We start from the raw sequence: 7,840 nt of genomic DNA, 5'->3' as shown, positions 1-7,840 counted from the left end.
GTGCAAGGTCAGGCCTATATGGTGGATGCATCAAAATGTCCCAGCCAAAAACTGAGTGAGCTTCACTCAGCTTTTGTCGAATGACCAAAGATGTGTGCGGTCCAGCGTTGTCCTGGTGGAATATGACACCTTTACGATTGACCAATTCTGGTCGCTTCTCCTTGATGGCTGTATTCAATTTGTCCAATTGTTGACAGTAAACATCCTAATTAATCGTTTGGTTCCTTGGAAGCAGCTCAAAATATACCACACCCTTCCAATCCCACCAAACAGACAGCATAACCTTCTTTTGGTGGATATCAGCCTTTGAAGTGGTTTGAGCTGGTTCACCATGCTTGGACCATGATCGTTTTCGACTAACGTTGTTGTAAACAATCCATTTTTCATCTCCAGTTATGATTCGTTTTAAAAACGGATCGAATTCATTGCGTTTAAGGTGCATATCACAGGCGTTGATTCGGTTTGTTAAATGAATTTCTTTCAATACATGTGGTACCCAAATATCAAGCTTTTTCACCAGTCCAAGACTTTTTATGTGATAATTAATGATTGATTTTGGTATATTTAACTTCTCTCCTATCTCACGCTCAGTTACATGACGATCCAATTCGATTAATGCTTAAAATTTGCTTAAAATTTGTCAACGCCGACTATATGAAAAATCCGCAATTACTTTTTGGGCAACTGCTTCCTAAAGAGGTATCGAACTGTGACACGCCATTCGGACTTGGCTTTAAAATGGGCTTATACTGATTTTGGTAATAAAATTCAATGATTTGCAAGCGTTTCTCGTTAGTAAGTCTATTCATGATGAAATGTCAAAGCATACTGAGCATCTTTCTCTTTGACACCATGTCTGAAATCCCACGTGATCTGTCAAATACTAATGCATGAAAATCCTAACCTCAAAAAAATCACCCTTTACTTGAATCGAACGGCACTCATTAATATGTGAGCAGCTTGCCCCTGTTCCTCAGTGGAATATTCATGGACATCATATTGGTGCTCTACTCCTAAATACCTTTAATTTAAGCCTTATATTGCAATGTTCGGCAAATATGTCCGGTATGTGGGAATTTTAGGTGAGGCAGACCCCCATATAACAGATTTATGTTCCGAATCGGTCTATAACCAGTTATAGCTCCCATATAAGCCGATATCCCGATTTGACTTCTTGAGTCTTTACAAGCCGCAATTTTTGTCCGATTTGGCTTAATTTTTATATGCGGTGTTCTGATATGACAACTGCAACTGCAACTAACAACTGTGCCAATTACGGTCCATATCAGACCATAACCTGATATAGCTCCCGGTCTCTCAAACATCCTTGTTCGGTTCCTAAAAGCTTTAATTTTTGCTGGCTTGACAGATGTTTGGTAGAATAAAATTATGCCCTACAACAAAATTTATTTTGTATAAATTTTTAGTAGGATCCATGGTGGTGGGTTCCCAAGATTCAGCCCGGCTGAACTAAGCACGCTTTTACTTGTTATCTAATAGATTGATGCTAAGGATCATATTGGCTCGGTTGTAGGAGGTTTAGATATTTAACCTTAGATTGAAAATCAAGTGAAATCTATGTCCTCAAACAATAAAATTGGGATATGAGTTCAAACATGGCTTGTAAAAAGATATTTGCAACATAATTGCTTATCAAGTTTGTTATTGTGAAATATGTAGTATAAAATCTATCACTCTTATTGAGAATATACTAAAAAATTTTAAATGTCCAATTTTTTTTTTTTTTTTTTTTTTTTTTTTGACAAGCTCACTGAAAGCAATTATGCTAAATGCTTATACAAATAAACTACAATATTCCAATTAATTAGTTTTGTAATATATTTTTTTCTGTTCTTATTTCTCTTATGTCATGTCCAATAAATGAATGTTTAATTCAAACTGAGTGCATTTATACGCATTGAAGCGCATTTAATTGTATATGACATTGTTAATTGTAGTTTTTTATTGTGGCTTTTGTTTAATTATTAACTTATGCATATGTCATCTTTTTGTTGTCATTTAAGTATTTTTTTTTTGTTGTGCATTCAACATTTATGATGCCATCCCAAAACCATTAAATGACCGCCTTGGCGTATGAGTGATGTGCCTTAAGTTTGCATTATGTATTCGCCACCATGTAACATACGCCAAGCAAGCCATACTGTACAAGAGGTTTAATGAAGTTACTCAAAGCTCATTATATGGCCACAAAGTGCCTTTTAATGTGAAACGTTATATAGGTATTGTGCTGTATAGCTGTGCGTGTGTGCGTATGTGGTGAATTGATAGTTCGAGAGTGAATTTATCACACGCTGCTGCTTAAAGTTGAGATGGTTTAATAAGTAATCGATGACAGTTTGTATATGCACCATAAATTGCACATACAGATTTACAAATCTCTCATGAATATCTCATCAAGGGAAAAGGAGACTAAGGGATTCATACCGAAAATGGTATTTCGCTACAAAATTTTCTAATTTTCATCAACGATTTGTTGAGTCAGACATCGAATCCCATCTACTCATTTGCGGATGCCAGTATTGCAAATTGCAAATTTTGCCCATGAACATTCCACTAAGGAACAGGGGCAAACTTCTCACATATCAATGAGTGCAGTCCGATTCAAATTTAAGCTCAATGATAAGAGTCCTCCTTTTTATAGCCGAGCCTGAAGGGCGTGCCGCAGCGCGACACCTCTGTGGAGAGAAGTTTTACATGGCATAGTACCTCACAAATGTTGGCAGCATTAGGAGGGGAAAACCACCGCTGAAAATTTTTTTCTCATGGTCTCGCCTGGTTTCCCAGGCGTTCAGCGTCATAGGCGGACATGCTAACCTCTGCGCCACGGTGGCCTCCAACAGATGACAGTAATCTCTGTTATTCGTACTCATTCGTACTCATTCGACCATAGGCCTAGTCTTCGGGAGATTGAGGACAAGAGGCGAGCTATGGACGATACCCTCTGCCAGGTTTTGCTGGCCATTTCTGAGTGGGGTCGAATGAATCGAGTAGATTTTAATGCACGGAAGACTTAGTGCTGCTTGTTGTCACACAAACGATTCGCTGACCCATTACGATCATCTTTTTTTATCAACGGTGTAGATGTTGAGTAATCAGAAGCTCTTGATGTTCGGGGCATGAAAATACAAAGTGATGTCCGTTGGTCTAAACATGTATTCAAAGTGTCGAAGGAAGCATTCAAGTGTTTAGGCTTCCTTAAACGGTGTAAGAATTACTTCACTCCGTGTGATCTTCTTGACATCTACACCACTTTCATAAGACCGAAAATGGAGTACAACTCACATGTATGGGCTGGAGCTTCAAAATCATCCCTGGAGCTACTGGGCCGTGTACAGAGGAGAGCGATGGCGTTGATTGGAGACAGTGGGGTATCCAATTCCATTGCCCGCCTTCATCATCGTTGCAATGTGGGTTGTATGGCGCTGTTCGAACGGTACTTTCATGGTGTGTGTTCGTCTGATCTTCCGTCTTATTATTCCTGATGTAAGAATGTATGTCAGGGATACTAGACATTCCAGGAACTCACACCCGTTTGTAATCGATTGGCCAGCAGACCGCACAATGCATTATAGAGAGAATTCGTATTTCTCCGAATCGTTTGTATGTGGAATCGACTTCCGGCTAATGTTTTTCCCACCCACTTTGACATCCAAGGATTTAAGACAAATGTCAATAAGCACTACATACTTTTCCCCCCCTCCAATTCCTAATTTCCTTTCGCCAACGCAATGCATTGAATTCATAGGGGACATCCCTTGCGTGTTGGCTGAAAAAAAAAAAAAAAAAAAAACTTGCCAAGCCGTAATTTCTTTGGGAGCAGACCACCTCCCCCTAGTTCTCACCATCGACCGACTTCCCGATTTCATAACCTCTGAGCTCCGAGCGTTTATTAATCAAAAGAAGGCCGATTGGGTCGGCATCAGAGAGTACACCAATCGCCGCTTCAGTGAACTGACTCCCCTCTCAAATGTGCTAGTGTACCGAGAAGAAATTCTTAGACATCATTAACGCAGCACCCGCTCACTTTATGACAGCCTGTCGAATACCCCAAATGCGTCGCAATTTCCCGGTGCAGGCAGTGGTACTCGCAGACGAGCATAATGGGATTCGTTGCACGGACCCCACTAACCACCGAATTAGCGAGCGGAAACTGGAAATTTACAAGATAGTCAACGAACATAAGCGGAATTTGTGGCTGGGACACTTGGAGCAATGTAACTAAGGTATCGGTTTAGGCAAGTTTTGGTCTACTGTTAAGCAGATATTATTAACACAGGTAGGGTTCCGCAAACGGCTGAGTAAAATTTTTTTTTTCGCGAAGTGCACGTTCGGTGGTGTGCGTGCATTATAGTTAAGAACGCAAACCTAACCAACGAAAAATCGCACGGCTTAACATAGAGGATTTGAAAAGGTGGTCTCACGCGAACAGCGGTTAACGGCCGGCCAGGTTTGGCGGTATTAAAATATCAGATTTTTGTTTGCATTCTCTTTGTTGTTATCTTCTCTCTCGCATATTCTCTGCTCATGTATGCACACACATACACAAAAGTTTTTGTGTGTTTTGGCTTGTGGTTGTTGTACAAATGAAAAATATTTCGCCATGACGAACTAGTAACAAACTCGAAATCAGTGTTGCACTAAACACTGATTTTGACAGAAAGTGCACTCTATTTTTTGTTGTTGGACAACTGCACCTTCTTCTTCAATTTATCTTGCTGTTAAGTCATTCTTGAATCTCGGTAGACGGGATGACAGGACCTCAGACACTTTTGGCGACATAACCGTGACTGATGCTAAGAGATGCGTCAGGTTGTTCAACCGTCATTTTATTGTGCATCCCGAGAGTGACATGGCTAGGAGGAGAGCCAATTGTTGTTTCTATGATCTCCGAGCCGATGGACAGCCATCACAATTTACCGCGGACGAAGTTACGAATGCGTGGCTCCAAGTCATCCAAGGCGTTGGTCCTCGACGGAATCTCTACATTGATGCTGAAGAATCTGGATTAACCTGGGGTCGAGTACCTTACCACTGTCCTCAACCTGTCTTTGAACACTTTAATAGTACCCGATGTCTGGAAGATGGGCAAAGTGATCCTGCTACTGAAGTCTAGAAAGGATCCGAGTAAGGGGGAGTCGTACAAACCAATCTCCCTACTCTCACAAGTAGCCAGGATGCTTGAGGGACTACTCCTCCCTAGCTTCGCTGGAGAATTTCTAGTTGCCGAGCATCAGCATGAATTTCGAAGACTGCGTAGCACAACAACTGCTCTGCATGCCATCACCGCACTCAATTGCCGTGGCTTCAATCCGTCCAGGCCATGCGATAGGACGGTCCTTGTGGCACTGGACCTATCTCTACACTTATGCTGAAGAATCTGAATCAACCTGGAGTCGAATAACTTACGACTGTCCTCAATCTGTCTTTGAACACTTTAATAGTACCCGATGTCTGGAAGATGGGCAAAGTGATCCTGCTTCTGAAGTCTAGAAAGGATCCGAGTAAGGGGGAGTCATACAAACCGATCTCCCTACTCTCACCATTAGCCAAGACGCTTGAGGGACTACTCCTCCCTAGCTTCGCTGGAGAATTTCTAGTTGCCGACCATCAGCATGAATTTCGAAGACTGCATAGCACAACAACTGCTTTGCATGCCATCACCGCACATATTTACCGCGGCTTCAATCAGCCCAGGCCACGGTCCAGTGCCACACTCCAGTTGCCAAACTCTTTAAGGACATCGCCAGCCAGGCCTGAAACGCTAGGTCGCGAATTATCTCCGTTAAGGCCAGTCATTTGTGGCATTTAGGGATAAGAAATCGCATTACCGTACAGTGAAGCGGGGAGTTTCCCAGGGCGGGGTGATATCTCTGGCACTGTTTAACCTGTACCTACCCCCTGCAGACGGCATTTTGGTTGTATCATGTGCGGACGATTGTTCGAATATGGCATCAGGCCCCCCCAATTGATGACATCTGCGATAGGTTCAATATCTACCTCAATGAACTTGCCTCTTATTTCACTGCAAGAAATTTTGAGATATCTGCCACCAAATCTTCAGTCACATTGTTCACTACATACACGCATGAGGTGCGTAGGGAGCTGAAAGTGATGGTCGACAGAGTGACAATTCCGATCATCAAGTGTCCCAAAATATTTGGTGTCACATTTGACAGCTCTGAGCAAATTCTCCTCACATGCCGCAGTAATTTGCGATTAAGTCTAGAGTAGAAACAAGATCCTCAAGTCACTTGCTGGCAGCACTTGGGGTGCTGGCAAAGAAAGCTTTTTGACAATGTACCAAGTAATTGGCCGGTCTGTGGTAAGTTATGCAGCGCCGCCGTCAGCTTTGAGACATGCAGGTCCACCGCTACAAGAGAGAAACTCTGGAATAAGCGGCGTATCAAGCTGGCCTAGACAACGTTCATGCAGACACGGTAACATATGCGGTGAGTATGTGGTCCTTGGAGAACGGGTGAATGTGGTCCTTGGAGAACGACCTCCTTTTATATGCGTGAAGGAATTGACCTCATCCGGCAAACCAGAGTAGTTCTGACTCAATTACGATCCGGCAGCTGCAGGCGCCTCATTTCCTACAGAGCCAGGATTGATGCCGACGTGCAGGATGCAATATTAAGAGAATGAATATTAAGAGAATAAAGAAACAAGTTTAAAATTTTGCACATATACTCCTTTTTGAGGTAGGTGTTGGAAATCGAAGATTGGCCATGTCGATTCATGCTTGGTTATAGCTCCCATATATACCGATCAACCGATATTATTTCTTAAGAAGCCCCTAGACAGCGCAATTATTATCTGATTTCCCTGAAATGTTACACTTTGACTGATAATTTTTACTTACATGCAAAGTTTGGTCCAATTCTGTGTATGCTCGGTGATGTGTGACGAGTTTGCCCCTGGTCAGTTATGGGAAGTTCATGAGAAAATTTGCATGTGCATTCTTTCTATGACGCATAGCTTAGGAGACACAGTCAATTTAAGGTTTTCAAATAAAAAATTCGTTATAAAATAGATTTTCGATAAAATTTTGAGTTGTTGATTTGGAAATGTAGCCAATTAAGAGTTTTCGTAGAAAAATTTGAATAATATATGGGATCAAGTATGCGTAGTTTAGGATATGCAGCCAATTTTAAGTCTTGATATTAAAATTTTGATTTTTGATGGACTTTCGATGGAATTTTAAATTTTTCGTTGGAGTCACGAATCATGGCTCATTTCCCTCTACAAGGCATAGTTTAGAAGATTCAGCCATTTTAAAGTGATTTTTTGAGGGATTTTCGATATTAGTTTTGAATTTTTTACGGAGTCACCAATTGTCGTCCATTCTCTTCCAGAACTCATAGTAATTAACAGGTTTTTGATGGATTTTCAATGAAAATTTAAATTTTTTTTGATAGATACACGAATTTAGGCTCATTTTCCTTTCCTCTTAGTGGCATTGTTTGAGAGATACAGTAAATTTTAAGTTTTCAAAGTAGAAGTTAGATTTTTAATGAATTTTAATAAATTTTTAAATTTTGATGTAGTCACGAACTAAAGGCCCTTTCTCTCTGGGTGATATAGCCAACTTAGACTTTTCGATATCGATTTTTGATGGATTTTCAATTGATTTTAGAATTTTTGATGGAGTCACAAATTCAATTCCTTTTCACTTTTTGGCGCATATTTTAAGAGATACAGTAATTTTTAAGATTTCAAACTAAAATTTAAATTTTCGATGGTAGATTTGCAGTTAAACAAATCTCAGCCTATTTTCTCATCCTACGGTGGTTTTTACAACAAAAATTCCTGCCAAATT

Source organism: Stomoxys calcitrans, chromosome 3 (genome assembly GCF_963082655.1).
Source record: "Stomoxys calcitrans chromosome 3, idStoCalc2.1, whole genome shotgun sequence".
Classification (NCBI taxonomy): Eukaryota; Metazoa; Arthropoda; class Insecta; order Diptera; family Muscidae; genus Stomoxys; species Stomoxys calcitrans.
The sequence above is the reverse complement of the archived record's forward strand: the minus strand, read 5'-3'. Positions refer to the sequence as shown.